General features: G+C 36.2%; 1 long non-coding RNA gene across 1 annotated transcript; it reads right to left on the bottom strand.

Annotated features, from left to right (window-relative positions):
• Positions 1–217: 217 nt before the first annotated feature.
• On the bottom strand, positions 218–8,462 carry LOC124880298. Its single transcript, XR_007041291.1, has 2 exons — positions 6,428–8,462; positions 218–3,531 (listed from the first exon to the last, which is right to left on the bottom strand). It is a non-coding gene; the product is annotated as an uncharacterized LOC124880298 (long non-coding RNA).
• Positions 8,463–8,905: the final 443 nt, after the last annotated feature.

The following is an 8,905-nucleotide window of genomic DNA, read 5'->3' as shown; positions in this document are numbered from 1 at the left end:
AAAATCAAAACCAATGAGTGACTTAGAAAAAAGAATGTTGTGATGTACTATTAGTTTACAATGCGAACTACAAAAAACTATCATAGACCTCTTGTCTTTTATTTTGTTTTTACAAATTACTATTTCAGACTGACATCTACAATAGTTTCATTTTTTGAAATAACATATTTTTTTATTTTTAAAAACGTAAAACTTTACAAAAAACGATTCAAAAGTATACACTTAAAATAATAATTTTTATGTAAATTATTTACTTAACACTTGTCAACAATGACAAAGTTCAATCACGCTGTTAAAATGAATTCAAATGTATATATTGCAGACTTTTAAAAGTACTCTACATGAAAAAAAAGTGCAATAACAAAGGAAAAGCCAGGTGCGTTCACGGACCCATGGACAACTCAGCATTAGTCGTTAAATTAACAATTTACAACATCTGGGGGTGCCACCGGGGTGGCCAATGTTATTCAAGGCGGGGGAACCTCCTCTGATGCCGCCACTGGTGCCAAGAAGTGTATAGAGTTATGTAAATACAGACTCATTCAATAACTTTAAATACTACTGAAAAGTCCATTTATTTTAGGAACTCTATTAAGTGAAACATAACATAGACTAATTAAACACAGACTGATGTTTTCAAGACATTTGTGTTAATCATGATGATTTTTCTGCTCACAGTTAATGAAAACATGGCATTTAAGATTAGAATATTACATCAGACCAATAAAAAAACATTTTAATACACAAATGTGGGATTAATGAAAAATATGACCCTATTAATAAAACAAAAACAAAAATCAATGCTTCTCCAATAGGTTGGGTCTCATGAAACATTTTTCTTACTGCCTTTGGTGTTCTTCCAGTGATATTTAGTCTATAAATTGTTTCTCCTTGCATCATTGCACACCTCCTGAATTAAAAGTAGTTCCTCTAAGACTGCACAGATTATAATACTCCATATTTTATTCATGTCAGCTTGTTGAGTGTTCCTGGAGGATGTAGTAATACCTAGAAGTTATTCTCTCCAGTTATTTCTGATTGTAAAAAGTTCAACTTCTAAAAATGCTTTATTAGCTTTTGTTCTTCTTGATTAATAACATCTCTTTTTGGGATCACCAGTTGTTCTTTGTGTGTTTCAGGATACATTTTTACAACCGAGAGGCTCACACTTTAATATAATCTTTTAAAAAAGTGCAGGCTCCTGCCTGACCTAAAATGTATGTAAAACGCTGTGATGATTCGTTGGCTCAGATCATTTTCCTTTGAGGAATGATGTTTTTGTTATATAGGGGCGAATACACCATGCAGAAATGGGCTTTGCCCGCTGTTAATGAAACATAACAGCATTTTGAGTCTAGTGTTGCCATATTTTTCATTTCATGCAAAAAAGGAGCATGGAAGGTAAAATGTTATTGGCTTGGGAACTATATTGCACAAAAATAAAATCTCCCAGAAACTCTGCCATTGCTTGTTGTTAAAGCGTTCTGTTCCCTTAAACGTTTGGCAAATGGTTCTTTACCTCTTTAGTGCAAAAATCATTACAGTGTTCCTATACAGAGTCTGAAAAAGTTTGGTAATTAACATTTTTTTAGGCATAGGTGTGATATGTCTTAAAGGTCCATCTATCCATGTGCATTTATCCTGCAGATGATGATCTTGCAATGTCATGTTTTTGAGTAGAAAGTTATTATAACAGTTTATTAATAAACTTTTTATGGCTATTGTACAATTCTGTAAGATTTCAAAACTGTTCCAAGCTACTCCATTAGTCAGTGTTTAATGACATCACAGTGGGGCGATTTCTGTGCTGGCTCAGTGCTGAGTCAGATGAAGAAGAAAGTTAGAGAATTAAGGTCTGACCGACTAAAAGAGACAAAAACAGAACTAAGTAGAGGGACCAGTCAAATGTATAAAAACGTATTTAAAAAAAAAGTGTAGTTTTGCATAGATGTTATTATCCTTGTCACTTTTATAGTTTTGTGACTTTTGATACTAAAAGTGATATTTAATAATAAGTGTGATTATGCAGCTTCAGCAGCACAGCCCATCGCCTGCCTCTGTGACAGACAGGGGTGAGAGCATGACTCACTGCCTTGCCTAATCCTGTTAGCTCATCCAGTGAGCTGAACTGTTGATCTTTCTCTCACAAGTCTGTCTTCACCAGCTTCCTCACACACCTCCTTCTGTGGACGTTTCCAGCAACACACTCGAAGGTCTGAGCATGCTTCCACAAATCCAGTAATGAGTAGTTACAAAGGTCTATTTTATTCTCTTACACACGTGGACAAAATTGTTGGTACCCTTCGGTTAATGAAAGAAAAACCCAAAATGGTCACAGAAATAACTTGAATCTGACAAAGGTAACAATGAATAAAAAGTCTATGAAATTGAACAAATGAAGGTCAGACATTGTTTTTCAAACATGCTTCAACCGAATTATTTTATGTGAGGCGTTTCCTTTGGTGTTTTTCAGAGTGTTTTAGATTGACTTTACAAATCCCTTACAGAGGAAATATTATGATGGTGGGTTGGAGTTGAGATTCATCCAAGATCCCAAGCTTTGGCAGATAGCAAGCACAAGCCATTCATGAATGGCTCCAGTTCCTCTGCTGATGTCTGTCAGGATCATTCCCACAAAGAATCTGGAGAATGTCGGAGGGGTTCGGTGTTATTTCTCAGAACCTGCTTTGGAATGAACAGATCTTAGTGAATGAATCGTCCTTTCCGATTGAAAAATCACGCAATGAAAAAACCACAATATTCTCTTTTGCCATGAAGTTAAAAATTGTTCTGAACTAAACTGAATCAGAAAATCACTTAGACGTGACCTGTTTGACAACATGAAGGAGGCTAGACGTTTTCAAAAAGCAACACATTGTTTTGCAATCTGAAGAAATTTAAGAACAGATGAAATAAAGTTATTGACATCAGTCAGTTTGAAAAGGGTTACAAAGCCTTTTCTAAGGCTTTGGAAATCTGTCAATCACGGTTAGAGCCAGTATTCACAAATGGAAGTGGCTGGGCAACCAGCATTTTCCAAAAGCACTTCAATGACTGATCCAGGAGGTCACAACAGAACCCAGAACAACATCTGAAGAAATGCAGCCCTCGCTTGCTTCGGTTAAGGCCAATAATTCAGCAACAAGAAAGAGAATGTATATAAAAAAAAAATCATTGGCAGGAGAGATCCAAGGCAAATACCTTGGCAGGTCATAAAGAACATATGAGCCTGTCTCCAAAAACTGATCTTGGTTAAGCCTTTTGGGAATATATTTGTCGACTGACAAGACAAAGGTGAATTTTTGTGTTGTACAACTAACAGAACAGTTTAAAAATAAAACATCATACCAAAGTTCAAACGTGGTGGTGGTAGTATGATAGTCTGGGGTTATCACACTACCTGCTATTCTTCTCTCTACCAGAGAATCTGGGATGAGGATGTCACGAGTACGTGACCTTAAGCTCCAGCACACTTGGGATATACAGTAGTACAATGGTCCAAAGATCACCAGCAAGTTCTCATCTAAATAGCTAAAAAAAATAAAAATAAAAATAAAAAAAGGATATTTTAAAGTAGCATAGTCAAAGTCTGGACTGAAATACAATTGAGATGCTGCAATAACCTTAAAGAGGCCATTAATTTTTTAAAGCCCTTTAGTGTCGCTGAACTAAAACAATTCTGTATCAAAGAGGGACGAAATTCCTCCACAGTGAAGTAATCATTATCATTATCTCCAGCGCTTCAGGGAAGTTGTTGCTGCTGGTTCCCTTATAAATGAAATCATAATTTAACTGTTTTTGCATTCACTCAAGTTGTTTTTGTCAGATATTATAAGTTGATGAAGATTTGAACATCTATTTTAAAAAAATAATGACAGGTAGCAAATTTCACAGTAATGCACAGTACTGTGCAAATGTTTTAGGCAGGTGTGAAAAAATGCTGTAAACAAAGAATGCTTCAAAAATATAAATGATTTTTTTTTTTTTTTTTAAGTAAGTGAACCCAAACATACAGCCAAAGTCATTAAGAACTACTGTATCTTCAGTGTAAAGAAGAACAAGAATTACTGAAAGTGATGGTGTGGCTCCCACAGAGCCCTGATCTCAACATCATGAGTGTGACTGGGATTACATGAAGAGACAGAAGGATGTGAGAAAGCCAACATCCGCAGAAGATCTGTGGTTAGTTCTCCAAGATTTTTGGAACAACCTACCAGCCGAGATCCTTCAAAAACTGTGTGCAAGTCTACCTAGAAGAATTGATGTTGTTTTGAAGGCAAAGCGTGGTCACACCAAATATTGATTTGATTTAGATTCCTCTTTTGTTCATTCACTGCATTTTGTTGATTGATGAAAATAAATGATTAACACGTTTTGAAAGCACTCTTTGTTTAAAGCATTTGTTCACACCTGCCTAAAACTTTTGCACAGTATTGTACATGTCCAAGTACAAAAATTATTTGACAAATAAAGTACAGAAAGAGTCATCACTTTCCAAAGAAGCAAAATGGGATGTGATTCAGCATAATTCACATGCATTAATACAGTCCCCTTCCAATACTAACTGGCCAATTAAATGAATAGTTCATAAATTACTTGTGAAGAAATATGTAATCAGGTTTATTAGAGGTTTGAATTCATTTTGATCAGTCAAGAAAGGGGTTCATGCTGAGCTGAACCTGCTCTTTTGTCTCATAGTTTCTTGCCAAAAGCCTCAGGACTACATTTGTGCTCATTTAACATGTGCTTCTTTGATATCCAGTCAAAACTGCTGAACCTGAAGTGTAGAAATCACCAAAGCCTTCATCAGCTTCATTTCTGCCTTTAGGATCATTTTGAAGCCATTGGGAGTGAGGATTATCTTTCTGCTCCTGATTACAAAAACATGAGAATGTCAGCTTCATTTGATACATAAGATTAAGAGTGGCTGACATTTTATAACCCATTTAGACAAATAACTCAAGGGTTTTGAGTTATTTGTGTGAATTCTGATATGTTTTTAAGACGAGTAATATTGCTCTCTGCACAGGGTGCCATGCCATCAATTAAATTCAGTTCAAATCAGTTTTATTTATATAGCACCAATTCACAACACATCGTCTTAAGGCATGTTACAATGTCTATTCAGTCAAATCATACAGATTTCAAGTTGGGTACATATATTCCAGTTAATTCAGTTAAAAGGTTTTCTATCTAAGGAAACCCAGCAGATTGAACCAAGTCAGTGCCTTGCAGCATTTAGTCCTCCTGGATGAGGATGTAGAGACAGTGGACAGTCGCTTGCATTGACTTTGAAGTGGATCTAAACTCCATGGAAAAAAATAGCTCCATCCCAAGAAAAAGTCTGAAAAATGCCACCAAAGTGGGCAGGCGCAAGTGTGGGGATGAGTGAACATAAAGATAGCACACTTAAGACCCAGTTTATATAGTTTATCTGCAAAATGAAGTGGAATTGGAGTTTAGTTCCTCTTAAATCGGAGAAACACCATTTCAATGTTTTTAAGGAATCTAGAGTATATTTGATTATTTTTAACTGCAAATCAAAAACTCTTTGAAGGATTAAACCTTAACTGGATTAGTCTACACAGAACAGAGATTTGTAAAAATCCATTTTAACTCCATGTATTGTAGTGTTGCAAATTAGTATCGAAACACCATGAAACCAAGGTGGCATGTGCAAACCACTAATGCTTGTTAATGCATTAGTGGAACACACATATGCAACACATATCAGGGATCAAATTAGAAGCACCTTTAGTGGTTGGGGTCATGCCAATTATTGCTAATTTAGCTAAATTCTTAAATAAATACCTACATTTATATCTCTTGTATGTGCTACATTTAAATGAACAATCTCTTGCTAATTAAGAGCCTGACAGCAAAATTTAAAATCGCTTTAATATATGTAATTTTAAATCAGTTCAAGCAGCAAGGGGTTTAGATTTTTAAAATTTTGGCCAGCCAGACAACTGCAATGCATAAATGAAAACTTGACTAAATTATTCGACCCTCATTACAGATTGTTTGAAACACAGTTTGTTATTTAGTGAACCTTTACTCGACTCAAGAAAAAAAGTGTGTTTTTAGTTTTCTCAAAAAAATTGCTAAAATCAACATCATGAGTGGTCTTGTCATGTGAGCTGAATGTACACACCTCATATACAGTATTTATGTAGAAAGGCCTGGCCAGGGTGCCAATTATGCAAGATTCACTCATGGATTTTGGACTGGAGACCCAATATAGTTTTAAAACTACAAACAAACACTGAAGGCTAAAACGGAGGAAAGACAAAATAAAATCGCATTTCATTTTATTATTATTATGTCATGTGTAGAAACTGAGCAGGAACTGGAAAAATCTTTTATAAGCTGCCCGTCTCGAATTGCAATACAGCAGAATAAATAAAGACAGTTTATGAATACTCACTGAGTTCGACATGTCCTGTTATTTCTCAACCGGATTTGTTCATTTACTCCATCAACTGGAATATACTGTGCATGTCTGTTTTTTAAACAAGGAAAATAAAGGACATCTTTAAGCAAACTGAAGATTTTTCCTGACTCCTAACACAAGAAAGCTAATTAAAAGTTGCCACAAACGTTATTAAATTTACATGAATGGAAAATCAGAAGCTTCTGTAGTAAAAAAGCTAAAATAATGGCTTCCTGATCTCTGAACTATATAATTTTCAGATGAGTGGATGATAAATAATGCATTTTAATGGATGTTATGATGTTTTATCTAATGTGTGACCTTCAACCTGTGTCTATTGAGGTTAACTGCCTCCCGATTTGAGTAAAGGGGCAATACAGTTTTAAAATGCCAAAGCTCAAAATGCAAATCAGGTTTGTGAGCCTATTTGGGCAGTCACATTCAGCAGCCAGATGAATGCTCCACATCATAATAAAATGTAGACCCCAATCGAAATTTAAAGAAGCCCTGCAATCTCTCCAGTTTTAAGAAAAAATATAGTATCTTTGTATGACATTTTCATCAGCGAATTTGTGTTGACAGCAGGTCCAAGGGGCTGACACTAACCTGGTATCTGTGCATATGTAATATGGATTTTATTCTCCCTTAATGTTTGGATCTCACAGCTAATGCAATTGGCCACATTGCATTGAGTCATATTCTTGTCAGTTTTGAGGGACAGATGCTGTGCTAACTGTCAGATCTTTCATATTTGGAGAGTTTGTCTGAAAAGCATCTTTGTTACACTAGCAGACACCTCAGAATTTTCCTTTGAATGCTGAGCACAGTGTCAAAATGGAGGCTGACACCGCATCAGGAAAATCTTTTCCACATTCAGTGTACTGTTACTGTTTCTATTTGACTAAAATGATAGAGATATCTCCATATGCTAGCTACACATTTTAAGATATAAAAGTATGCTTGGGTGGTCTGAATTGACAACATAAACAAATTAAATCTCAGTTAGGTCAGAATGCTGATTAATTCCTTTAAATTAGGCTCATTGTCTCCCACTCAAAAGAATCTTGAGCTTTGATCTAGCTATAATACTGTATACTTAGTCTTATGCAAAACGTGTGCATATCTCTTTATATAATGCTGCATTTAGAATCCACCACACATCCTAAAAGTGCAAAAAGATGTTAAGCACAAATTTATATTTACTTAAGTAAATATACATTTCAAAACTCTAAATCTGTTATAAACAAGATTTTTACTTACTCATGTCTTGTGCTGAATGCAGTTAGAGTTTTGAAAAAGGCATCAGTAGTTTAGTAGTGAGAACAGTCCACCGTGCTTTTGTAATGAACTCAGTCACAGTGATCAATGATGATAATATATGAGCAGCCTGCCTGGCAGCATTTGGACCTGATAAGTAATGAGATGTGCATAATCTCATTAAAGGGTATAAAGTTCTGTACCGCCTATTGATGGATGTTTAATGACAAATAAATGATCCAGAATGTTCTTAGCATTGGGGTGTCCAGTGTCATGATGCTTGTAGGGGAAGTTTTTATCTTTTAGCTAAGGTGCTGATCGGTGGAAGTTCCAGAAAAACTTCAGCTTTACTCCACATTGAAACAGTGGACATTTTCTACAGTTTGGTGTTAAAGTTCTTTTAAGTATATCTAAAGTCATTAAATTTTTAGTTTGGCATTGTTGTTAGGATGTTTTGAGCTTTATTTCACAGATTACTGTATATGGCCTATAATTTTCCTGGCTTAGATATTTTTATGACCAATAGGTTATTAGTAATAGTTGGGATTGGATCAGGGTCCTGATCATAGTATATTTGAAACATGCACATCTGAATCCCTGACATATCTATACATAACTCGCTACACCTGTTATTTCAAAGTAAAGAGTGAAGATGCTAGCCTTAGCAGGAAGTTGCTCTGCAAGGTACTAGGTGAGGCAGGAGGGGACCTCATACGTCTCCAGTGACTTGTTGAAGATCCTTGTGAAGATCGGAGCGAGTTGATTTGCACAGGCTTTCAGGCATGATGGGGAGACGTTATCAGGTTCTCCAGTTTTCTTTGTTTTCATGTGCTGAAAGAGCCTGTTTACCTCTTCCTCGGAGATCTTTAGTGCAGGCAGAGGATCTGAAGGTAGGGGGTTGGTTACTTTATGGGAGGAATTTGTTCCTGAATGGGATGTGGAGGGGATGATTTGAGGTGTGAATGGCTTCTTGTCATGTCTGCAGTAGAAGCCATTGAGACGGTTCGCCAGGAGACGACTCGGTTCAGGATGGGTGGGAGGGCTCCTATAGGCAGTCAGGTTTCTCAGACCGGTCCATACAGCTGAAGTGTCACCAGTAGAAAGGCTGTACTTAAGCTTCTCACTGTAGCTTCTCTTGGCTGCTTTGATCTCTTTTGTTAGTTTGTTCCTGGCCTGCCTGTACCGCGCCCAATCTCCACTGCTGTGAGCTTCTTC

Source organism: Girardinichthys multiradiatus, chromosome 14 (assembly GCF_021462225.1).
Source record: "Girardinichthys multiradiatus isolate DD_20200921_A chromosome 14, DD_fGirMul_XY1, whole genome shotgun sequence".
In the NCBI taxonomy this organism is placed as follows: domain Eukaryota; kingdom Metazoa; phylum Chordata; class Actinopteri; order Cyprinodontiformes; family Goodeidae; genus Girardinichthys; species Girardinichthys multiradiatus.
Note: the sequence above shows the minus strand (reverse complement) of the source record. Positions and strands in the feature narration are given on the sequence as shown.